Source organism: Cavia porcellus, unplaced genomic scaffold (assembly GCF_034190915.1).
Source record: "Cavia porcellus strain 051 isolate PalLab524CR breed Dunkin Hartley unplaced genomic scaffold, mCavPor4.1 scaffold_15, whole genome shotgun sequence".
NCBI lineage: Eukaryota > Metazoa > Chordata > Mammalia > Rodentia > Caviidae > Cavia > Cavia porcellus.
The window spans coordinates 59,310,002-59,336,478 of record NW_026947498.1 but is presented as its reverse complement, the minus strand read 5'-3'; the positions used below and the strand labels follow the sequence as shown (position 1 = coordinate 59,336,478).

General features: G+C 42.3%; 1 protein-coding gene across 6 annotated transcripts in view; it reads right to left on the bottom strand.

The window, feature by feature from the left end:
* The window catches only part of Boc (BOC cell adhesion associated, oncogene regulated), a 72,766-nt gene that overhangs the window by 35,069 nt on the left and 11,220 nt on the right, over positions 1–26,477 (bottom strand). The window lies entirely within an intron of this gene.

Below are 26,477 nucleotides of genomic sequence, written 5' to 3'. Positions count from 1 at the left end.
TATGAAGATATTTCTCATTAATGAGTCATAAAGTCTTAATGCTTCATGAAAGATCTGCTTTGATCTTCCTTCCTTCTACTCCTCTAATCCTGAAAAGTCTCTTGTAGTCCTGGAATCAACCTGCCCTCCTCGGCTCTGCAGCTTGCCTGTAGCCTGTAGCCCCAAGCATAAACACAGACAGAAGTCATACGTCAGGACCAATGCTCCTCACCTTCTTGGGGTACAGAGCCTTATTTCAGTCTAACTGTATGGGTTCCACTTCTTTCTATCCCTAATGCTGGAATTCTGGAGGTTTCCATTTCTACAAAGTCTGGGTTCCTGCCAAGTGCCTAGGTTGAATCTCTACTCTACGTTCTCTTGGGGATTGAACCACACTGTACCTCCAGCTGCTTGATGAGAAACACTGCAGCTCTCTGACACCTGTCTAGAGCATTGCACTTGTCTTTAAAAGGTGTCATTCTCTTAGGGGATGGTTCTTGAAAAGTTCATCAAATACACGCAAGCCAGCATACATTCTAACACATACACTCTTCATAGCCAAAACCAAGGTTTTGCTTCCGTGCTTTTTACTGATCTAATTACAGAGTATCAGCAGATGAGGAATGCGGATCATTCCTTATGAGACAGGAGGCATCTGAATGAATGCTGACATTTAAAACAACATTCCAATGCTGGAACATATAAGTATGTGACAATATTAGTAGTGTATTTATAGGAAAGTGACATCAAACAGAATGGTAATTCTTTAAGACCAGTTTACCTAAGCATAGACTCTTTTTGAAGATTTATAGTTACCACTGAAAAACAGAAGAGTTAAGGTTTCCACTGAGCTCACCGGTCTGTGGAATTCCAGGTGCCTGCAATGTGGGAGGGTCTGGGGCCTTTCAATGCTGAATTCTCCTGATACAGGAGACCAAAGGATGGCGCATGCAGCTCCTACACTGTGATTGGAGGTGCCTGGGATTTGTCTAGACTGTTCCCCAAGACCTTTGGCTTTGGCCTGGCTGCTGAGGGAGTGATGGGGCCACCTGTGTTCTGCCCAACAAGCATTCTCAGAGGCTGATTGCTCTTTTTCAGACAATCCAGTAAGTGAAAGGGCCACTTTTCTAGTCACTAGCAAAGTGAAATTCACAAAAGCTGCAAAGAATGTGAGTCTGGCTGGGAAGGGCAGTGCTGGCAGCAGAGGTGACCGTGTCTGCTGCTGCTCCAGGGACCCACTAAGCTCCCTCCAAGTGCCTCCACTTGTCTTCTCAGCTTTGCAACACGGGGACCATTAACCCCATTTTCAGAAGAAGAAACTGACTTCCAGGCGCTTACTATAGTAACTTCCCAGGGCCTCTTAACTGTAGGCCTAGGTGGAAACCCATGTCAGGCTACTTCCAAAACTCTGTGCTTTCAGCTAACGGACGCATCTCATTTTGAATATTGGATTCTGCACACAGTAGGTGTGTAACAGAATTGGAATGACAGTGAGGCAGAATAGTGCTTTCTACAGGCAAGGTTGATACCAAAAAGCAAACTTTGTGTGTCCTCTCAATTTTCCAGATCCTTGTTTTAATTCTCTACTTTTCCAAAATGAGATAATGTATTAATGTGGACTCCCTAACCCCCAGTCATGGGGATTTACGATATTAATTTGCTCATGACACACCCAGGTTTCCCCAGCTCCGTAATGAGACTGATGCCAACTGTTTCCTCCCTGTGCCGCGAAAGGGGCGGGGAGAGGAAGGCAGGGAATGGAGGGAGACGGAGAGAGGAGACAAAATGCGTAAGATTGAATAAAGGGCAAGAAAAGAAATGCAGACCAAGAGGCACTGAGGGTCACTCCTAGAGTGAGCACAGGCTGGCCACAGAGGTGTTGGGGTTGTAAAACCCACAAAGGTTTTACCGAGGAAATTCAGCCCAGACTCCCTCCTGCTTAATGAAAGCAGGCCAAACAATTCCCGTCAGCTCTACACCCCCAGTAATTTACAAGGTTCAAAATGGAAACAGCCCCCACTGCGCTGCCAGTCACCAGCCTACTTTAAAAGCAACAGGGAGACGAATGCATGGTAGTCGCAGGGTGAGAAGAAGCAGGTAGCCTAAGGAGGAGAAAGAGCTCATTCATTCCACAGCAGTGCTGCACGCAGTGCCATTTAAAGGGCTCCAAAGCAGAACCCTGCATCTCACTCACGTAAAAACAGAACCAGGAAAAAAAAAACTGGGCTTGTGTGGGGTCACTAAAGATGCAATATATCTTACTTATCAGCTAGGGAAACAGTTATTTCTTGGAAGAAGTTACCTAGTGAATTTAGTCTACAAAGATGACAGTTCTGAAAATGAAGGTATATGAGAATTTTTACCTTTTTTAAAAAGGAAGTAAGGCTCATGTTGGAGAATGTAATTGTACTATGAGTTTGTCTCACTGTAAGATAAGCAAGGCGCAATTTCAAAGTTCAGCAAAGGCCACAGTCAAGCCTGTTATTTTTCTTGGCAAGGTGAAGTATGTCTGGATCCTGACCTTATTTTTTTTTTTATGAATTTTCTCAGAAAAATGAGAGAAATCTAGAAAAAAAACAAAAGCAGAGAGAAAGGAAAATGAATTTTTGCCCTGAATGCTTGACTGAGATCTAGGTACTTGCCATTTTTAGGGACAATCTGGATACAAAGAAGAAAAGAAAATACATCTGTGAAGTTTCACTGTTGACCTACATAGTCCCTACTGAAATAATTACCTCCCAACAGCCACTTGTAGAACCTTCCAAAAACAACAACAACAAAACACACTTTTGAGGTTGAGACCAAGCATGAAAAATTGTAGCTTTTGAACATTTTTTTTTGAGAAAATTACAAACAACTGAAAGTCGATCATCAGGAGGAGGCCAGCTTCCCCAACTCCCCAGAGGGCTGGCTGACTACATACATGGACGCCGCCACGCAAGGCCACCATCTCATTCTGGGGACAACAGGGCTACTGCGGCCTCAGAAGTTGAAGCCTGTGGAATCTAAACTGCCAATGTTTTGCAACCAGTAACAAAGGAAGCTAAAGAGGAAAGTTTGCTCTAACAGACAGTATAATAGAGACTTTTTAAAAAACGTTCTTGAACAGTAAGAATACCAACTGATTAAAGAAATTGTACAAGGTACATTTCTGCCAAGGTACACTTATTTTATTTTAAAGAGAAAAAGGTAAAATTTCAAAACAACATCGGGGGTAACAATGGTATATACATTGTGCATTGTTACTTTCCAATCAGTTCATCAGTTTTTATATGTTTACAATTTTGTGGGCTAAGATTTCCCTTTCCTGAAGGTCTGAGGCAGGGCAAAGCTTTGATTCTCAAGAAGACGCCAGCTCGCTGGGCATAAGGATCGTCAGTTCCTGCCCTCAAGATAAAGGGTAGAACTTCCACACAGTATGGTGGTCTGGAGAGAGACGCTGGAGGAGAACTGCAGGCTCTGGCAAATGCATATGTGAGTTTCAACAGACTTGGGAGAAGGGCTTAAGAAAGGATATCGGAACATTATGCTGTGTGTCTTTTAAAATATACAGTGAAAAAGTTCATTTTTATTTAAAAAGTTGTACTTTATCCCCAGACCTAATTAAAAGGAAACTTTTTTTGGACCCCCTCCTTTTTTAGATATGCAAAGGAGTAACATTCATCATTGGAATTTGTGCCTGTACATGATACGTTTTGCTTCTGTTTTACCTGTTCCTCTCCCCTCCGTTCAACTCCTCTTCCCCTCCTAATTTATAAAAGCTTTCTTTTTCTTCTATTCTTTTTCCCTCCCCCCTCCTTTTCCCTTTCCTATCTGAACATTTTCTTCTAGTTTCTCACACCACAAAAACAATGCAACATTTAAATATGTGTGTCTAATTTATTTCAGTTAAAGAGTATGCTATCAAAGTGTATCCATTTACCTAGAAATGTCTTGGGTTTATCCTTCTTTATGGCTGACTAGTACTCCACTGCATAAAAATACATCATCTTTATCCATTCATAGTTTGATGGGCATTAATGCTGTTGCCAAAATTTACCTTTACAAACTGTGCTTTTATAAACATGGATGTGCACAAACTGCTATGGTATGATGTTTTTAATTATTTCAGGAAGATACCAAAAGGGGAATAGCTAGGTCAAATGGAACTTCTAGTGTTAGTTCTTTGAGGAATTTCCACACTGATTTCCACAGTGGTTGTACCAGTCTACACTCTCATCAACAGTGGAGAAGGGTTCATCTTCCCCTATAGTCACACCAGTATTGGTTCATTTCTTGATAACAGCCATTCTTTGTAGAGCGAGATGGGATCTCAGCATTGTTTTAATTTGAATCTCTTGAATGACTAGTGATACTGAACATTTTTTTTTGTGTATTTGTTTGCTGTTTCGACTTCCTCATTTGAGAAGTGTCTATTCATTTCAGATGCCCATTCTGGATTGGGTCTTTACATTTGGGGGATCTGATTTTTTTGAGTTCTTCATATATTTTAGATATTAGTCCTTTGACTGAGGAACAGCAAAAAACTTTTCCTACACTGCGGGTTGTCTCTTCACTCTGTTGGTGGTTTCTTTTGCTGTGCAACCCTACAAACAAAAAACTAGGTCTAGACCTATCCCTTACTTTTCTACCTTAAATTTGCACTTCCCTTTTTATCTGAACCTAACCGAGGCGGAGCTGAAGGGGCGGGCAGAATGACACATGTTTACCCAAAATCACAGAGAGTCCAGTAGACCCATATCACTCCAGGATGTGTTTAAAAAAAAAAAAAGTTTTCGTACAATGGTACAAGAAAAACCACATTTGCAAGTTTTGGAAGCTGTCGAAAGTGAATCATCAGATTATTCATGCATGAGTGATGAAGATGATCCATTATGGTAAAATACATGCTTTCATAACAGAAGAGTGGTGTGGGTGGATGATGATGATGATGGTGATGATGATAACTCTGACACCGGCCATGTGAACCAAAGTTCCTGTGACAGTAGAAGGAAGCAAGAATCGGCTGATAAAGACACAAGGAATGACGATCTCCTTGATTAAGATGATAAAGAAAACAGAAATGTGAGTACATATTTACTAGTCCAACTACTGCAAAATGGCCAAGCAACAAAATGGAATGACCCAATGTTAGACCTATGTCTGAAAATGCAGTGCGGGTTTTGGCAAGGGTGAAAGGTATTGGACTGCCAGTCAGTGTTGGAGATGGGAACAGATGAAATGCTACAAGATGATGAGAAATACACGAAGGCTGAAAAGCAAGTAAAATGTTCTATATGCACCAATAGCCATATTAAAAATTGTATTTAGTATGACATCTCACTAGCTGAACAAAAAGCATTCCCAGGTCTGCTCTGCATAGCAGGAATTTCTCATAGTGATCACAGGAATGTAAAAGGCTTACTTAAAAGTGATAGGTCAAAATATGGCATAAAAATTATGTCCTTGTAGTTTGGCTTCCAATTTAGACGTTTGTCCTGGAACTCAGCCATCAGGTCCTTATTGTATAGTAATAAACTGAATGATGTGAGCAGACTTGTTGCTCTCATCTCCTAAACTAATTAGAATGTGACATTCAACAGCTGGTTTACCAATTACCAACTGATGTTACCTTTGCTAACAGAGCACAAGTTGACCAGCACAGGAACTGAACGTAGAAAGTCCAAATGAAATATTGCAATTTCCAGGGAATTGTATAGTACGATCTTTGGATTTCAGAAAGATATAACTAGCCTCATATATGGCAAAGGAAAACAAACTGTACTGTTGATATCAATGTTTCACCATGATGAAAATATGGATAAGGAAACCTCACCAAAACAAAAGCCCGAGAAGGAAAATTTCTATGATGAAACTGAAGGTGGAGCAGACCTTGTTGATGGGTTATGAAACCCCTGTGATGTCACGTGAAATACAAAGCAGCGGTCAGTGGCTGTGTTTTACTCAATCCTATATGTGTCCCATAAATACTTTAATAGTTTACAAAGAACATAACTAGTGCAAGACATCACAGAGAAATTTTCTTGGAGGACTGGGACTCATAAGGCTGGAGCTCATAAGGGACTACTTACAGCAGAGGAAAATCAAAATGTTTCTGCCCAGGGAAATAATTACACACAAAAACTTTTCAGAGTGCATGGTGAGCTGACAGATGAACAGGCAGGCACAGTATTACAGACCTATATGACAACAGGAAAACAAAAAAGATGTCAACTGTGCCCTACAAGAAAGCCCAGGAAAACAAAACATACCTGTTATTAGTGTAAGTGATGTTTGCACATGAAGCATGCAGTTGTCATGTAAGAAGACGGCTTGGGGTGTGGCAGTTGAAGCAAAGCATATTTCTGTGTTTGACTTTTGTTTGTGTTTATATTGCAGTTCACATAGGTTTTGATTTTGATTTTTTTTAAGGCATTATAAGCAAGTAGACAGCTGATGTGAAAATGCTGACATCTAGTCTACATACTCAATACATACTTGATATTGCATTTTATTGATATCTTTCCCTGCTACATGCAGGTTGTACAATATACTAGGAAGCTCCTGAAAAAACAGGAAGAGAGGTGACAAGACTGCCACACGGGAAAGTTTGGACCATGTGCTGTCAGTGTGAGCAAGACATGTGCGTGGAATTTGCAGCTGTCATTTGCCTTGGGTATGATAATTCAAGCAAAGCTTATTTCTGTAGTAGACTTTTGTTTGTGTTTACATTGCAGTTCACATAGGTTTTTACTTTTGATGTTATCTTTTAAGTTTTGTAAGCAAGTATACAGCTAATGTGAAAATGTTGGTGTTTATTCTGAATGCACAATATGTATGAAAAATTTCGTACTCTATTGATATTTTATGTTTGTATTAACTTCACACTGTATAACATAATAAGAACCTCCTGACAAAACTGCAATACCAGAGAGATGTCAAGTATGTTCAGGAAACAAAACACATGTGCCATCAGTGTAAGTGATAGTTATGTATGGAACACGCTGTTGTCATGTGTGCAGATGCCTTAGGTGTGATAACTGAAGTAAAGATTTGTTTTGTAAAGTGCTACTGATGTTTTCATTGTAGTTCACATAAGAATTTATTTGCATTATCCTTTTTCAGACTTAGTATACCAAAAATCAGTGGACATTGAAAATTTGATGCTTTTTTTAATAAACTCAATAACTATTAAAAGTTCAATATTTTTAAAACTTTTTCTCTGGTGAGTACTCATTGTTTAACATGATGAAATTCATAAAATTCAAAGTAATAATTTATCAATAGAAATAGTCTACAGAATAAACATGGATCTAACAGACCTACGTTTCTGTACCTTGATGACCAAAGTTAATAAGATGAGATCTTAGTTGTTGATTTTTTGTGGTATTTTCTGTGCCATCAAGGTTTTGTTCATAAAGTCTTTGCCTACAAAATGTCATGAGTTCTACACATTCTCTTTTCCAGCAAATTTAGTGTTTCTGTTTTAATATTTAGATCTTTGATCCATTTTGATTTTAGATTAGTTCGTGGTGAGAGATGTAGGTCTACATGTAAATCTTTGGCATGTGGGAAACCAGGTTTTCCAGCACACTTATTAAAGAGACTACCTTCCTTCCAGTGAAGGTGTCTGGCTCCTAAAAGGAAACATTTCAAAATTGGAGGGACCTAAAAAAAAAAATACAGTAATAGCTTAGAATAGCTATTATTGTAAAACACTTACTGTGCTTGCAGGCTGAGTCTAAGTGATTTGCAGAAGTTATCCCCCCTAATTATGAAGGGAAGTTTCAGGCTACAAGTCAGGCCTCTTACTCCCCACAGAGCTCTTTCACAAACTCAGCACAGTCCCTAGAAAATTATTTCTGGGGCCACACTAACCAACTGCTTAGGACTGGCTTTTCCATTAATTTTAAAATGTTTCTCAATTTACTTCATTATTAGTGTAACAGTAGCTTTCTATGTGATCACTATCATTTTTAAATTATTTACCTCCCAATCTCAAACAATCTCCTACTGTTCACTGCACAACAGAATTTTCTGCGATGGTGGAAATGTTCCATAAGTACACTATCCAAATGCCAGGCAGCTACTCGCCATTGCTGACTATTAAATGCTCGAAATGAAACTAAGGAACTAAATTTTAAATGGCCAATGGGGCTAGTGGTTATCACACTGGGCAGCACAGTTCTAGAGTAAGATCTGGAACATCAATACGGATCACTCTGATGTCCAATAGAATAATATCAATAGTTTGATGTTCTTAAATATGAGCCATATTGCAGCCAGTCTCTAAATTTTTTTTAGTTCTTAATCAAATTTTGTGTATAAACCTTCTATTCTATATGTACTTTGACTTTACTGTTAATATTAGCAAGAACAAATATTGCGTTTTTTTTTTTTTTATTGTAATAGTACTGGAAAGAAAAAAATACTACCATGACTTATCATAATAAGACAGCAAACAAGAGTGCTATGAATACCAAAAGATGGATTTGTTCTTTAGGAGCCTAAAGCCAAGTTTGCTACATAAACTGGCTAGTATCCAGCATATAAACGTAAGTTCTTCATTTCCCTCCTCTTTTGCAGTTAGTGTTGGGTCACGTTACCAATGTGGGCCAATGGAAGGTGAGTGAGAAAGTTATGTGTCATTGCCAGTCCAGCGTAGTTAAGAAATGGAGAGCTGTTTACAACGTTCCCTTTCTCAATTTGGTGGCCACACGTCACATGTTTTAGAAGGCATAGCCACGAGCTGGAAGAAAGCAGCTCAAGAAATGACAGGAGAAAAAACCCAAATCTTTGTGGTGCTCAAACAACTGAAGCTCTGGGATTACTCTCCTGCAACAACGTCAGCGTTCTTTACCAATGCTATGTCTTCACTGATTACCAGCTCAGTTACAAATGGGATGTGGCAAATGACAGCACTTTTAGGAGAGTTAGTCTGCATGTAGGGTTTGAAACTGGGCCTTCTGGGGTTTATGTATGTAAGATGAATGAGGCACTGCAGGCAGGTGACACTGGCCAAGAGGGAAAGTAGGTTTCAGGTGTGTAGCGTGGTGCACCAAGTCCTTGTTTGCTGCAGAAAGCTGACTTGAAATAACGGGTTTAAATATTTGAGATCTTACTCCCTGTGGAGTAAAATTTTCCAGAAAACCACCCCCAAAGCATGCATATTTACTTATTTATAAATTAAATGCATGCACTGCAGAACTGTAAGAATAGGGAAAAGTGAAAGTGTATTTTAATGCCTCTTTTATCATGACTGTTTTATAGAATCACTAGCTAATACCTTAAGACAGAATGCCTATTTAGAAATAGGATTATTCCTAATGGTATAGATGTAATCTCTTTCCAATAGTCTGCTTGAATGTTAATCATTTTGTTGCCTTCTCACCAGATCTGATTCCATTATCAATGTTGTTACTTCCTAATGTGGCCTGAAAAGGGCCAGCTCGCTGTGTTCTTCCTGTTTGCATGTGTTTGGATTATCAGGCTTCTCTTCAACCCAGTTTCTTTGTGGCAATCTCTTTAAGCCACTTGTCCTTTTGTGAGAGTTAATTTAGTTAAAGTTAAATTATATAATCTGTAAATCCACTTAACAGAGAACAGAAAAACTGGGGAGTGAATGAATGAATGGGTAAGGTCTCCTCCACTGTCAAGCCTACACACAGGGGCGATGCCTTGGACACTGCTGTGACACATGACAGCCTGACGCACAGCTGAACATACCAATGTCGATCCCTATATTAAATATTAGCAAAGCTGGATTTCCTTCCTAATCCTTTTTTAGATAGACACAAACATTAAGAGAATCTCTGATTTTTTCTTGTAGTGCCCCCATACAATTGCTTCCTTCCCCCTGGTATCTTGGGCCCTACTCTGGAGACTACTGTAGACGAATGAAAAGAAACAGGTAAAGACACTCAGCTCAGGTCCCACTGTGGGAGACCACGAAGAGTTTGAAATTAACACCATAGACAGCATGAAACTGCTAGATGCTTTCTGAGCAAGGGACTATATAATCAAAGTGAAATTTGGGGGGGATCAGCAAACCTGGATTCTTTTCACTGAAGTTATAACAAGTGGCTCATAAACAGAATTTATTTCTACTCAGGCGGATGGCTTACTCTCACTCTCAAAGTAAGCAACATGGGAAGGAGCCTGGAGAGCCTCTGGGGAAGAACCCCTTCAGCCATGGGAGAGAAAGAGAGGTCCTGTCTCCTGATTCGCTCGCTCAAGTTTGGTAAAATTCGCTCCTCACCCACCTCCAGCACGGGAGGAGAAAGCCACAGGAAGTCTCACTGATTTGTCACACACACCCCTTCCTGCAAACTGCCTCATTTCTTTATGGAGATTTTTAAAAAATATCGGCCCATAGTGGGTTGGGGATGGACTGGAAAAAAGAAAAAGAGAAGGCTCCTTTTCCCTTCTTCTACGCCTTTCTCAACACACCCATGTAAATTCAATTTGACAACCCTGCTAATTGGATAAATGCAGCTTCTACACTGCTAGAAGGCCTCTCTCTCTCTCTCTCTCTCTCTCTCTCTCTCTCTCTCTCTCTCTGTCTCTCTCTCTCTCTGGTTTTGTTTTTGGAGGGCTCAAAACAGGGTGATTGTGCTGTTCTTTAACACGAATTCCATCTGCTTTATTTCTTTCGCTCCATTCAGCGCTCCTCCTGAATATTTATGAAGCCTCCCTCCTGCCTTGCCCCTTTCTAACCACCTCTGCCCTCCTCCCCCATCTCCCTCACCCCACCCGCCTCCAGCCTCCTCTCCCTTCTCTCCAAACTGGGACAAAAACCTTCCGATGCCCCCCCACTCTTTGCTTTAGATAAACACAGGCAGTGTCAAGTGTGAGGAGAGGGGGAGATGGGGAGGGGGCTCAGCTGCCAGTCAAGCCCCTGGTCTTCAATGCGGCCCAGGGGCCCATCCTAATCTGCTGCATGCTTGCCATATGGGGGCTGTGTTGCCCTGGGAGACACTAACAGGCAGAACGGGGCTTAATAGAGTCCATATTCATTGTGATGCAGTGAGATAGCTCAAAGCACCACTGCCCCTTCGGGTCCTGTTTCATTCTTCTGTTTCCCACTTTCTTTCTGTTTTTCCTGCCTCTTTCTTTCTTTCTTCCTTTCAAAAGCGCTTGGTCCCCACAGAGCAGTAATCTGGAGAAGCCTGGGCTGCTGCAAAGGCTAGATGTCGGGGTGAGGAGTGAGGAAAGCAATGGTGGTGGTGTGGGGTGCGGCTGACGCAGGGAGCTCCAGGAGGCAAAGATGGGGGGCAGTCACGATACGACCATGGAACACGTCGGGTTGTGTGTGCAAATATTCGCAGGCAGGCTGGAATCTGCAGCCTGTGTGTAAGACGAGGGCGAGGTGTTCTGATCCCTAGACAGCACTCACCCCTCAGGGCTGTCAGGGACACCCAGGCAGAAACCATGCTATTTATTCAGCCATCTATGCCTATGTGTTTCTGTCACTCTTCTCCAAAGCCCATCAAAACCCTATCTCAAGTCCTAACCGATGTAAAATCTTTAAAGCCCGTGACATCTGTCCTGGGGAGCAAGCAGGACCTGTGGCCACTTTCCAGCTCTCTCTTGCATTGAAAAGTCATGGTTGTGGGAATGAAATGAAATCCCTTCAGAAAGAGCCTCTGCAGGGCAGAAGCCTGCCTACTTTGGCACAAGAGGAAGCGACGGTTGTGGTAGATGCAAAAAGAAAACAGGGACACAGAATGTGGGGAGAGAACAGAGCACATTTCTCCCAACTTTGGGGAAAAAATAAAATGCATAACCAAGATATGATAGAATTTCTCAAAGAGTAGTTTTATAAATTATAAAACATAAAGCTACTTGTTCTATGACTGAAAAAAATACAAATGTAAGGCCACATACAAAATTAAGCACAGAAAAATTATGTAGAATTTTTTATACTCTCCTATATAGTAGTGGAAACTTTAATCCTACAAATTCCAATACACAGGAAGAGTTCAATAAGTGGTTTCTGACACAGGCTGTAGAGTTTTGCTACTGCTGATAACTTAAATCAGCGTTGGGATGGGTGTATATGGCTTTAGACGAGGCAGAATGCTTCTCATTGCTCCTCAAGTTCAACCCAGCAGTAAAAGTTGATTAAATGGGCAACACCTACTCATTGAGTAAGTGCCTCCTATGGGTCATAATTATAATTCATTTAGCCTGCTATTCTCACAATGGTCATACAATCAACCCACTTTATAGATGAGGAAACTGCAGCTCAGTTTGATTAGAGATCTCGTCTATGGGCCAGGGATTTAGCTCAGTGGCTCACGTGCTTGCCTGGTAAGCATGAAGTTGTGAGTTTGATCCCTGGTACCAAATAAATAAGTAAATAGAATAAAAATCGTGTCCAACACCACAGGAGGGTAAATCTCAGAAGACTTGAACCAAGCCCGCCTGTTCTTTTCACTGGACCACAGTGCTTTACATAAAGTATAATAATCGATGAACTATAATGCAGCCATTAAAAATAATAAATATAAAGATCAGGTAGTAAACATGAAAATAGTGTTTAAAATGTGGCAAAAATAATACAAATTTCATTTTGTGAAGAAAAAAGTGCATATGGATTAGATCTGGAAAGATGTATTTCAAAAATAGGTTGAATCTGAGCGTGGTGGTACATGCATATAATCCCAGCACTGTGGTGACTGAGGCCAGAAGATCACCAAGTTTGAAACCAGCCCAGGAAACAACAAATTAGCGACACGATTTGTCAAAATAAAAAGATAAGAGAAGAGAGGAAAGCTGGGGCTGTAGCTTAGTGCGACGGCCCTGGGTTTGCTCCCCAGTAGAGCACAATAAATAAATAAATAAATACTATTTTAAAAGCAGTTGATTATGAATTTTGTTTTTGCATCAGGGATGGAACTCTTGCCCTCACTTACCAGGCAGTCATTTGAGCTGCAGAGTCAAACCCCCAGCCTTATGAATCATTTTTAAAAAACTTTTCAGAATTGTTTTTCAAAAGGAAACAAACGCCTTCACTTTTGATAGTTCCCTGGGTAAGAACAATTAAAGTGCAAAAGCTAATAAGCACAGTCTTCCAGGTTCTTAACACTTGGCATTTCCTGTGCTCTCCTCCCACGCAAGGCAAGACATTCTCACACTGTTCCTTCTAGCTGAATCACCTTCCTCCTCTTCCTCCCTTCAGAAGAAGCTCGCAGCTATCTTTCAAAGTGAACCTCAAGCCTTACTCCTTCATGAAGCCTCCTCCAAATGTTCCCCATTCTAGGGTCCACAGATCGCAGCACTTTGCTCCCCAATACAACATTTCCACAATAATTTATGGATTCTGATCGTGTGTCTGTCTTTAGCCTGCCTCCTATCTCTTCTACCAGACTCTCTGAGGGCAAGGTATCTCAAGTTTTCTTGGTAATCCTACCAATTTGAATAAAATGTTTATTCAGTGTTTGCTGAATGGCAATCAGAAATTTGAAACTGAGACAGGACATGTCAGAGAGACAGAGAGAGGAAGACACTCAGTTACAGCAGCAGAACAAGTAGTTTTTCTGGGAGGAAATGCCTAGCCTTGGCCTTTATTTTTTGTTTTAAACTGACGGGTTTCTGATCAGTGCTGGAGGGAGCTGAGTGCTCATGAGGTTCGAAGCTCTTTAAGGACAAATGCACGCCCACGTGGATGCTCCAGTGGCTCACTTTCTTCAAGGAATTTCTGTTTCCTTCTTAACTCTTCTCCCAAGATACATATGCACTAGGCTTGTGGCTCAGGCTTTGTGCAGATGTAGGGCTGTGGGTAGGTTGAATCTTGGGTGATATGATGCCTGGGCAACCAGCACCCTGCCCTGAGCCTTAGACTGGGTGGAGGAGGATGCAAAGACGGATGAGAGGAGAAAAAGGAAAGCTGTTGAGTCAGAAAGAGAAGAGCAGGTTCAGGCCTGAGGAGTTCAAAAAAAGAGCATAGGGTGGGGCAGGAGGGATGAGAGCAGAGATGTGGGAAAGTCGGTTAAATACGCTGAGCTCCTGCGCTGTGCAGAGCCCAGTGCCAGTGCTTCCTATCCATGGCCACTTTTCAGCTTAGACTGGGGAAACATTCTCGTGCTTTGTTATGTAAAGATTTCAAGGCTCATCTCAAACTGTGTTATAAACAAAGCTTTTCCACTAAGTAACAAGGTTAGAACTCAGCAGGACCAGGTACTGAAGATTCTTGGCCTTGGGCTTATGTAGGAGCTACCTCTAACCTCAATGTAAGGTGACTTTGGGTGAGTTAATCTCCTTGAGCCTCAGTTTATTCTGTGAGAATGAAAATGAGTACTTTGATGAGCTACTAAAAAGAGTTAATGAGATAATATATAAAGCATCCTGGAACACAGCAAGCACATAGTAATTTTGGAGAGTGGAGGTCATGAACTTTTCTGCTGAAAGCTGCTCAGTGGTCTAATTTCATACAGTGGCATTGCCACCTGCTGGGCTTTTAGATTAATGCCCTTTTATACCAAAACACACATTGCATTTTAGCAACTCTAGACACACATGATATCATTGCTGCTCTTTCCTTTAGACTGTTCAAATTGTGCAATATGCTCACTTTGTTACTCCATATATATGCATCTGGAGATCAAGAAATAGTCTTTACTGAAAAAAAAAAGCAACTGATTCTGTATAATTTACAGAGCCTCACATTCTGTGGAAGGGGCAATCCACAGAGAGCACTATGATGTTCCCAAATTTGTTCCAGAATTAGCTTCTAAAGCCTTAATCTCCTCCCAGCACTAGTCAACATTTTATATCACTTATGCTAATAACCTCCTCCTCTCTGCACTCTCCACTATGCCCTCTCTTGATTATGATAATGACAATAATGATCATAATTTCTCCATGGTGTCTCTACTTGTTCAGAGCAAAGAAGAAAAATATACCCATCAAACAGTAGAAGTTCTGGAAAAGTGTTTACAGAAAGGAAAACAGATTCTTACCTGCTCCCAGCTTCCACTTCCAGCTTCAGAAAAGAGCTCACCTCTAACCTCTAACTTTGCTGCATGAGTGCACACAGTCACAATGAAACCATTTGCTCTTTTCCTACCTACCTGCTTTTAATTATAGCCTGTGACTGAAACAGAACACGAATGTAGTGACTGGAGAGAAAGAGCATCTACTTTCAAACTTTTGGTGCTCAATGTTGACTAACATAAAACAAATTACTTTAGAGCCTGGGTAGACAGAACAAGCAAACAGACTAGTGCCAGGACAACACTAAGGCAATTCTTAAAAGCTGGACGTTCTGTCTTTCAGAATGAAGAACAAACAATAGCACCTGGTCAGTGGTCAGTGTATGAGCCCAAACTTACAATTACACACAGCCCTAAAAGAGTGCCAAGACTTTGATTCCACTTGAAAATAGTATCCAATGGGACCCTGAGAAGAACAGAGAGGGATTAGCCCAGGAAATAGGCCAGGGAGCATGTCCACTGTCAACCTGCCCCATACACAGAACCACAGAAAAGTGTTTTCCCCAAGCCATCCACATGACTGACAGGTTTGGCTCAAAAGTAGAGTAGGAAAAACAAGGGCATCTTGCTTGGCATTCATGGCTGAGAAGAGCAGCAGATCACTGCTGGCAACTCAGAGTCACCCCTAATGAGAGACCCAGGCTCCTGGGATGGGCACTGGGTAAGACTCACGCAGGTCAGCAAACCTGAGGTGAGGTGCCATGTGCTACACAAGAGGTTGAGGAGAAAGAAGAAAGTGAGGCAGGTCTCCAGGGTTCAAAAAGCTAAGGGCCTAGACCACAGTCAGCTGGGACACATCTCTTCTGTTACACCAAAATTAAAATTCAGCCTGGTCCCGGGAGCAGATGAGTCCCAAGATAAACTGTGGATTTCACTAACTGCTAAGTGTAGGAATGACATTTGATGTCCTAGCTATGACATCAGAGAAGAGATAGAAGAAATGCATACACACATTCCTCCATTTGCACGCACACACATACACACAAGTTAGCCCCTCATCAGTATGAAAGATCAGGTTTCTAATATGTCTTTCACTAAGCCCCAAACAATCCTTTTTCATTGTCCTCCATGTTCACTGCTCATGCAGTCCTGGAAGATTTACCAAAGTTTTTGAGTTAAGGCAGTAAAAGACTTGTACCTAACAGATGTCTTGGTGACAGGATCTCTCCCTCCCTCTTTTCTACTTCCCACTCTGTCTCTCGGTCTTCCTCTGTCTCTGTCTCATGTGTGCATGTGTATAGTACTAGGCTTTGAACCCAGGACACTCTACAATAGGTTGTTTTCCAAACCCTTTTTAAAATTCTTTTAATTTTGACATATCTCACTAAATTGTCCAGGTTGGCCTCAAAGTCCTGATTTTCCTGTCTCAGCCTCCGGAGTGTAGCTGCGATTACAGGAATATGGTACCCTACTCAGCAATGGGACCTCTTCAGCCTCGGTATTATCATTTACACTGTTATTCCTCACAATTCACTTTAAGTTATTTGCTTATAATTTCTCTCTTTGCTGCACAGTAGGTGTGTCAAACTAAGCTGCGAAGCGAAGCCTGCTATCTCCACGGTCTTTCTCAGGCCTAATCAGGGTCCACAGAGTTTGATCTGACCAATCCCCAGCGGAGACTTCCCTTGCAAAAGGGGAGCTTGCATACACAGAGCAAATGATACGTGAGTGTGATGCTCCTTTTTCTATGTCACTTGCATTTGTTTTGGGAGCCTGCTGTGGTTCTTATGCAGTGGAGAAGGCTGGGAGGGCACAGGTCTTACATAAACATGGAGGAGGTGGAGGAGGAGAACGTAAATAGAAGTAGATGCTGGAAGAGGCTTGTTTCCACTTCACAAATGTGTCTCAAGCACACATTCTACATCAAGTGACCCAGCAGGCAGCGGGAAGGCACCAAGGTTTTCATCTAATACCCTTTGCGCTATTATTTATTTATGCTGCCCATCTGCTAGTCCACAGGAATGATGCTGGTTTTATTCAAGAGGGCATCGGCAGCATAAATACAATTCTAGGTATTCACCAACATCTGTTAGGGGAACAAATAATGACTGAAGCTATGAAGGGTTCTGGCAGAGGAGAGAGAAACCAAGCACACACACACACACAGGTAGCTCTTCTGTTAGTAGGAGAAACTGGGAATTTAAGGAGTTGAGGGAGTTGAAAAGAGTTTGATTTACTCTGTCAGGTAGGCAACATAATTACCATCAATTCCAATGAACCTGTCATTCAGTCCTTTTTTTTTTTGACCCTTCCTCAGGATGCCGAGGCACCAAAGGGCATCAAACCCATATCTACATCCTCTACATAACTAAAAGGAGGTCTCAGTTTCTGCGTCTTGGGCTGAACCAGGATTAATCTGCTTCTAACCTGTCTGATTCTACAGCTGATTTAAGCAAATGCCAGAGAAAACCAGGCCCAGTTCCTGAAACAATGACACATGTTTCAATCTGAACACATCTGCAAGAAACCTGAAACATTGAGACCTAGGGTAAAAGGGCTGAACTACTTGGAGTCAGGACCAAGCTGGGAGACCACAGGCTCATCCTCTGGGGCTCACACTGTAAGTGTGCAAGATGCAATAGACAGGGTCCCTCCTCCTTTCCCTGAACTTACTGAGAAATCAGTTTAGTATAAGACAACAAAATCTGTCTCACACAAAGATGCTGAAGGAAATACAGATTATATTACTAAAGCAGCTGGAGTAATAAGTGGCACAAATAAATGTTCAGTAAGTGATCCTGACTTGTTAAACGTAATTCCAACAGGGGTCAATTTTAACAGTATTTCATCGATATGACCCTTGCTGCAGAATGTGTCTAGCATTTAAGGCCATATTCAGGAACTGGCCTCCCCCAGCTTGGCTCCCCCAGCATCCTGACCTGCCTCTACTAAAATAGATACACATATGGACACACACACACACACACACGCAGTGCTTGAGCTGTAAGTATGCTTTAGAATCATGACAGTTTACTTTCTTTCCCATCTGACCTCATACAAAACCACTTCTTCACCACCTCCCTGACCCTGACATATACACACTCAGTCCCTCACCCCATTCCCATTCTTTTCTTTCTCAATTACAGAGCTCTTTTAAACCACCTAAAACTTAAATAAATACCAATCTGAAAATCTGAAGCATGATGCAGTCAGTCCATCAGTCCCTGCTGGAAGCCCCCAGCCCAACCCTGTTGGCTCCCCCAACAACTGTAAAGCCCAGTGGCCCTAGTGCTGGGCTGGCACATGCAGAGAAAACAAACACATGGAGTCTCGCCAGCTGGATCCTGCACCAGTGTTTACAGCAGAAGCAAAGTGTGGAGAACTGGAGAGGCATGATGAGGGGAAGGAGCAGCAGAGCGGGTGGAGGTGTTCCTAGCCCCTACTTCTAGGCTGCCTCACCTGCAGAGATCTCTGCAGAGGTTCTGCCATTCCCAGGGGTAGGACACGGCACCCACCGTCATGGAGTGACTGACACCACGGCTGTGCTTCAGGCAAGCTTCGGAAGTCCATGAGGGCAGAGAGGTGGTTCTCTTGCTTATTATTGTGGCCCAAGCACCAACTGCACTGCTTGGTACATACTGGGAGCGCAGTATTTGTTTATTACATCAATAGGTGAAGTATTTTTCTGCCTGTTCCATGACGTTACAGGTAGATGGACAGTGGGGGGACAGTGGAGAAGAGAAGATCAATGCGGAACGCCTAAGACAATGCTTCCCCAAACCTGCCAGATGTGAAAATGTGCAACAGAGCTGCACCAAAAATAATTTGGGAAAATACTATGTTATAAAAGTCTAATCAAGTTTCTTTACTGCAGACCTTTTCAGAACCTTTAACATGCTATTATACAGCATGAGTCACCAAGACGGGGACAAATATGCACTGAAGTCTGTAACCACAAGCTTTGACGTACTTGACCATGAGGCTGGAATTGTCTGAGAGCACCACTTTTCTTCTCAAAGTACCAAAGTACCATTAGTAAGAAGAACTCACCAAATACACTTTTGGAAATGCTAGCCTGCAGAAAGACTCAAAAGAACTTGCATGACAATATGACCCTGTCTTTGTAACTAAAGCAAAAGGTTATATATTAAAATGTAGTATGTATATGTTTTTGGATTATCATAGAAAAAGGCGAGGAGACACATAAACTTCAACACTGGCTACCTCTGAAGATTAGGAGACTAGCATTTACATTTAAAGTAGAACTGAGGATGCAGCTCAGTAATAGAGCTCATGCATGGATGAGGCCCTGGCTCTATCCTAGCACTAAAAAGATAAATATTTAAAGTAGATATGTAGTATGTCACCTTTATAGTTCAAAAGACAGACTGAGGGAGGAAACGCTATGCTGACATACACTATCTTCACGTAAGCCTGGGGGCCTCATTTCCCAATAACCCCGTGAACTGTAGGAAGTTGCTTCCTGTCCCATTATCACATCTAAAGAGTTTGCCGTGTGTGATTCCAGCAGTGAACTCCTTTGCCTTCTAATGAACACCTGCCAGAATCCTGCTGCTTTTGTACATAAATGATGACAATTCTACAAAACAGTGAAAATATACTTCATATTTTTGTTGCCAAAATTTAGACTTTTTTGCTTTTAACAACTGTTCTTTGGTTAGTAAGTTGTAAAAACTATATCCTGCAATGCTCAGTTTGATGAAATCATCACATTAAACATATTAAGATTTAAAGACTGCCTTTTTTTCTGCTAAATTACCAAGGTCCTGCTAATTAGTAAATGCAATTAAAAACCACTGAGATTTATTACATGTAGTAATCTAGGTTTTGTCACAATATGTGGCTGTGGCACATATTTGGAATGACACGAAAGCATAGTCTGTAAATTGCAATTTGCTGTACTTTTAGACTCTTAAAGACCCAAGAATCATTGCAAAGAGCGTCTACTTTAGGGACCAAGACAATTTCCACAGGTAACTGAGTCACAGGCACCTCTGCTAGCTGGAGTTCCAACCACTTATTTCCAGGGGCTACCAGAGGCAGGGCACGAACGTTTCCCAAGCATATACAAATTTGAAAGCTTGCACTTCACAGCCTGAAAAGCCATTAGCGCTCCCCTTTAAAAAGCTAGCACAATACTGGCCACTAAGTGCAACAGGTGTCAGCCATCCGGGAACCCCACATTCACTCAGTAACCACAGACTCCCCTAAAATGGGCTGTTTGATAACCTAAAGGGTAAACAACTGGGCCTCCAGCTTCTGGCCTTGCTGGTCCCCACAATGGGAGGAGACACCCTCTGCCCAACCTAGGGTCCCAGCCTTGTCCCCTCCTTGCTCCTCCCACTCCAGAAATGAAGCTGCCTGCTGCCCAACATATACCCAGACTGGTTTAATGTCTTTCCAAATCCATTTTGCATCTGAACTTCTGCCAAGAATAAAAATTACACACACACACACCATACATGCATGGAGGATTGGGCTAGGAGTGTAAACTCAAAAAGACCAGAACAGCCAGAAGGGCAAGAAACAGGTTGGCTGCTAAAAGTCTATGCCTGGAGACTTCTCTTGGGTCTGTCAGGAGGCCAGCACACCCTGCTAGGTAAGTAGACCCCAAGGCCAGATCTAAGGGGAAAGGCTGACGTGTGCCTGGGCAGCACCTGATTCTATGCATTTTAGCCGCCTCACCTCTACCCCACTCAACTCCATTTCAGAGCAACTGAGAGAATCCTAGCTTCAAGGCACCCCAGAAGCAGGGAGCTGATCCATGCCCCAAGGCTCTCTCTTGCCAACTCCAAAATGGATAAAGCAATACTTGTAATTGTATTTGGGACCAGGAGGTGCCGGCCCCCTGCAGGATCTTACCTAGGGTCTGTGTATAGTCATCCAAATCTAGGGGACAGACAGAGTGGCTCTGCTTTGGGGACTTGAGAGTCTCCATTTTCCCCTACCTGCCTCTGTTTACCATCCTCTGCCCTTTCCCCACCCTCTCAGGGTGGAGAGTGATCCAAGCTCACACTGTTCACACCTGTCCAGATGGAAGCCCAGTCTCAGGGAATCACCTGCCTCCTAAGTCAATACATTTACTGAACATCTATTAAATACTAGGCCCTGAGAAACAAGTGCTCAGATGCAGAAAGATCCCCGAGCCCTGCTGAACAAGTAAGTACCAACCCGAGAGCCCTGGGTGGGGTGGATACTCTCCTTTCCACTCCACTGTCAGGAAGTGAGAAGACTGAATGAACTATATCCTTCTTTTGGAAAAAGAAAACTTGTGGAATTCACCTTTGTTCTGTGTCACACATAGCACGGGAATGGAAACAAAGCAGTATTTGAGAAAACTCTGTTTGACTTGATAATTGTTGAATCTAGGTGATGGGTATATGGGAAAGTAAAACATCCCACCCCAAGTAGATGTCTTTAGCATATTTTAAGTTGGCTGTTATGACAAACTGCAGACCTCTGCAGATGCAGGAACAGCTCTAAAAATCTCTCCTTTTATAGAAAGAAATGTCCGTCTGTCTACATTAGAAGGTAAATAGTGCCTGTAGGCGCAGTCTTTTCTATCTGTTATCTGCCCCCTAGCAGAATCTTCCCACGGGAAGCAGGGATTGGGCTCTGACACCTGGCCCACCCAGAGATGACACAGGTGGCTGTTACAGGAAATTCATCTGCATAACAAGACAACCCCAGCTCACTGTCACATCCTCCCCCAACCTTTTGTTAAGGTCTTTAAAGGGTCAGCATCTTGCCCCCAGAGTCTCATCCTCCTGTGCTTTGAGGCATGTAAGCAAATTTGTATGTTCTTTTTCATGTTGTCTATTGTCAGTTTGTTCCACAGACTATAATTATCAAACCTTCAGAGGGGAAAATAATACATGTAAAATTTCTCTACATATACATGAGCTTCATGATATGATTCTTATCTTTATATGAGTTTTTAAATTATAAAATGAAAAAATTTCTTTTTCAACTAACAGGATCACTAGACTAAGAACATCTCAAACTGTCTTGATCCCACACCAACTTCCTCCTTTCATACCCAGTAGTCTCTCAATTAAGGTAAACAGTGTTGTGAGACCACTTTGAAAGGTTCTTGCCCTTGTATAATTTACTGTACAGTTATGGAGGTGGTGAAACATGGTGGAAGGCCAAAGAGGGAACCCTTACCACTTCCTGCTTCTTCTTCAGCCCTAATTACTCTTGTTCCTGTTTGCATGCACAGAGAATTCCAATCGGTTCCTCACACATCATCAATATCCGCCCCTAGCGCCACTTCAATCAGAGGTCATATAATCCTCTGCCTCTCTGTATCCGGTCAAAGGAGAGACAGCTCAACCGCCATGGGTTGTGTGCTCCTCTCCACGTCCTCAATAAACCTGTTCATTTTGTACTTTTTGCTTCTCTATTGTGCCAGAATACTCTAACACAGTTACTTCCGCAAGTGCCCAGAGTCTGGGGAAAAGGGACATACCCTTCCTCTGACCTTCTGGATGTGTCAGGCCAAAGAGGCGGCCCCAGCACTGAGACAGCGATAGTTGGCCAGAGCCAGAGATGCTCAATCTCTGAGCTCAAGGTCTCCAGCAGCTGGCTTCCCCCAGTCGCCATGCTTTCTTTTGGGGGCTCCCTTGATTAGTACATACCCCTTCCTCAGAACCCTGACCACATCTCATCTCACAAGTGACACAAAGCTACCTCTGGCTGACTCGGATTGCAGAAACAATCAAATCAGAGGCCTTAAGACCCAGGTGAAAGACCACCCGGAAAACCAACAAGCTTGGACTTCTGAACCTTTGACTTCTCTGGGCCTTCACTGCCTAGAACATTCTGAAACATTAATTGACAAAAATTATTTATTTTTATTTTATTATGTACGTTAATTTGGAACTGTGTGATATTTCCATAGGTGCATTGATCACATCCAACAGCTTTTCTGCCATCCTCCCTCTCCCTTCCCTTGTGCATACATCCTTGTCCCTAGCAATCACTGTTCTAATTTTAGGTTGCCCCCCCCAACACACACACACACACACACACACACACACACACACACGACAGCAAAAATTCTTATTTTTTGTATCTTGCTTACTTTGCTTAACATGATGCCCTCTAGTTCCATCTATTTCCATGCAAATTACAAGATTTCATCCTTTGCACCTGAATAATAGTCCGCTGTGTACACATGCTATACTTTATCCATTTATTGCTGATGAGCACCTAGGCTAATTTTATCTTTGACCTTATGAATGGTGCACAATAATCATGGAGATACAGGTATCTTTTTTGCATATTGACATCATTTCTTTTAGATATATATCCAGGAGTGGTATATCTATACAGTATGGTAGTTACATTTCTAGTTTGTGATGAATAACCATAAGTTACTTAGCTGTACTAACTTACCTTCCTATTAACATAGAAGTTCCATTTTTCTTCATATCCTTGCCAACATTTGTTACTTTTTTATATTTTTGTTTTATTATAGTTATGCTAACTAGGGTTATAAGGAACCTCATAGTAGTTTTGATTTTCATTTCCCTAATAACTGAAGATATTGAGCATTTTTAATATATTCATTGGCCATTTTCATTTCTTTGAAAAGTGATTATGCAGATCTATTGTTCATTTTTAAACTGGAATATTTGTTTTTTACTGTTAAGGTCTATGCATATTCTGCATATTAACCTTCTATCAGATGAATAGCTGGCATATATTTTCTCGTACAGTAGGTTGTCTCTTCATTCTGTTGTTTGCTTTGCTGTGTAGAAGCTTTATAATTTAAGTCTGATTTTTCTTTGAAAAATACTCTTTAATAGTCAAATTCTCCACCAGTACAGGCTCTTGGAAAGAATTATAAATTAACAGTTCATCTCTGGATATGGATTGTATTCCATATCATATCATAATGATATGATGACGACAACGATGATGATGATGGTGATGATGATCATCACAGTGACCATCAAGTTAGCTGTTATGGTTTGAATCTCAAGTATCCCCCAAAGGTCCATATGCTCAAGGCCTGACTGCTAGCCCATCATGCCACTGAGAGGTGGCGGAACCTTCAGGAAGTGGAACCTAATGGAAAGAAGTCAGGTCACTGAGGGCATGATATTGAGGTGGCTATTGGGACTCTGGCCTCTTCGGCTTTCTTTTTGCTTCTTACCCACCATAAGATAAGTAGCTTTGCTCCACCATATGCTTCCCATCATGATGTTCTGCATCACCACAGACCCCAAGTGATAGGATTAACCCAACAGGGACTAAAGCTTCTAAAACCATGGGCAAAACAAATCTTCCTTCCTTTGACGTTGGTTATCTCTCATCAGCGATGGTACAATGCACCAGCTCTAAGCTCAGCACTTCTCTAAAGAGACAAAGTGGAAAATGTAATTCACTGTGAAATGATCTTGTTTTGATTTGGGAAATATTCAGAAACTAAGATATATGTGTCTCATGGGCAAGAGACATAGGGCTCAATAAATATCTGACCAAAGAGTGAAAGGCCACTCTGACGGCTATGAACATCTTTGTCCTGTGGATGTGAATGTCCTGTGCTCAGGCAGGGCGTGGCACACTTAATAAGCAGTCAAGGCTCAGCATTAAACCTAAGTGACTGTAAGCAGGCAGGCTGCAATGGACATTATGAGTTTTAGTGGGTGGTTTTATTTATATAAGAGAACCAGGTCCAAAGCCTCTGGCCTAGAACAAGGAAATATGTCTCATCTTGGCTGCGATGCAAAGAGCAAGGTCTCATTGCCTTTCCCTGCCTAGCCCAGGGGTGTTACTCCTGGTGTTTTGGTTAATTTTGAGTGTGGGAAAAATTAGTTCTGCCTGCCTAAGATTTTGTCTCAATTGGACACAATTCCTTTCTATTTCCTGAGCCTCAAAGCATGTAGAACTTTCATTAAGGAGCCTCCCTGGTCCACTGCCTTGGAGGCTGGCTTTTTCTGGACAGTAGTGGTGGGGGGGGAGTTTAAAATTGGAAGCCTGGCCCCATTTCTAAGATTGTTCTGGAAAGATGGTTCTGAAGAAGACCCAGAGCACACCAAAGACTTCCCTCTATCAACACTCACCCCCAAAGAGAGTGTGACCCACACTGTGCCTTCCTGAGCCTCTGGCAACAGCAGAAGAACCACGAGGTACTGGTACAGTCCTACTGGACCTTATACTAAAGGCAATATATTTATTTTACTGTATCAGAAGATTTGTATAAAATCAGCCTTTTCAGATCTTTTTCTCTCACAATCAGGGGAAAAAAACCCAAAATACTTTGTCAGACAATGTGCTTGTATTTTGGTTCAGAAAACGTGGCCCCTGTTCACAGACATACACTCCTCCTCCACAGGTACCCACAGAAAGCCAGTCAGCAATACTTCCTCAGGACTCTGCTGTCCCTCCTGGGGGCTGGAGGGAAGAGCGGAGAATGGGAGGCGGACTTACGGGTGAAGAGCTTCCACACACTCAGGGTTCAGCAGTTCTCAATCCTCTGCCTTCCACACAAACTAAGGCCAGGGTCAAAGCTACCAAATGGCTAGTCATCACTGTGATCGCCTCTCAGTCTCTAGAGATAGACCTAGGAAGCCACAAAGCAGGAGGCTCCGCCTTGAAGCTGAAATTAACAATAAAAGCAAGAAAGACAGCTTGCCTGCAGGTTGCTGTCCTCTGAAGTTTCAAGACTTTAAGCCCTACATTGCATGAGTGTTCACAGTCAGGGAAAAATCAAGGACATGCATTAGTTGTCAGTCCTCCATGGTAGACAGCTGAGACACCTCGCTCAGCTTTTGGTCTGCTACAGGCTAGAAAGTAGGCTTGGTGAGGGGGAAAAAACCTAGGAAGAGGTGGTACAGATATGGATCTTCAGCATAAAATGTCCATAATTCAAAAACTAACCTTCCAAGACATCTGATGAGTCTCACTCTTCCTTTATCCTGAATTCCAACACACTTGACGCGTGTCATTCAATGGAAGCTTCAGCTCTGTATTTGTTCCAAATTGGAAAGGAAGCCAGGATCCTATTATGTCCCTTCCCTCAGCCTCTCGAACTTCTCAGGCTGGTTCAGGTAACCCACATGATCCCAGATCCACACGTCCTTTCCCCTAAATGTGGTCAAGAGGTGGGGTGGGATTGAAGGAGATCCCTCCTCTGATCCCATCATCAAATCATTTCATCACCAGTCATCCACAGAGCCTCAGCATTTACAGTGACTGCAGAGCTGAAGACTGAGGGTCCTGCCCTTCGATTCCCAAGGAGTCCCAGTTTTCAAGGCTGATCCAGAAAGAAGTGTACTTTTTGGCAGGGAAAATGTCCTCAATCTTTTCATGTCCAATTTGTCTTCTTTTTTCAATATGCACAAAACTGCTCCATCTCTCTCAGGGCTCAACACTGACACCAGGGCATCCTGGGCCGGATGAGAAACTGTGGCCTCAGAGGCTGAGAAACCTGTGGCTACCACCGGATATGAGTGTGCAGGAGCACTCCCTGCCCAAAGGACACAAACTTCCTCACACTTGCCCAGAGCTCCAAAGTAAGTAAAACAAACTCCCGAGCAAAAAGGCAAACAG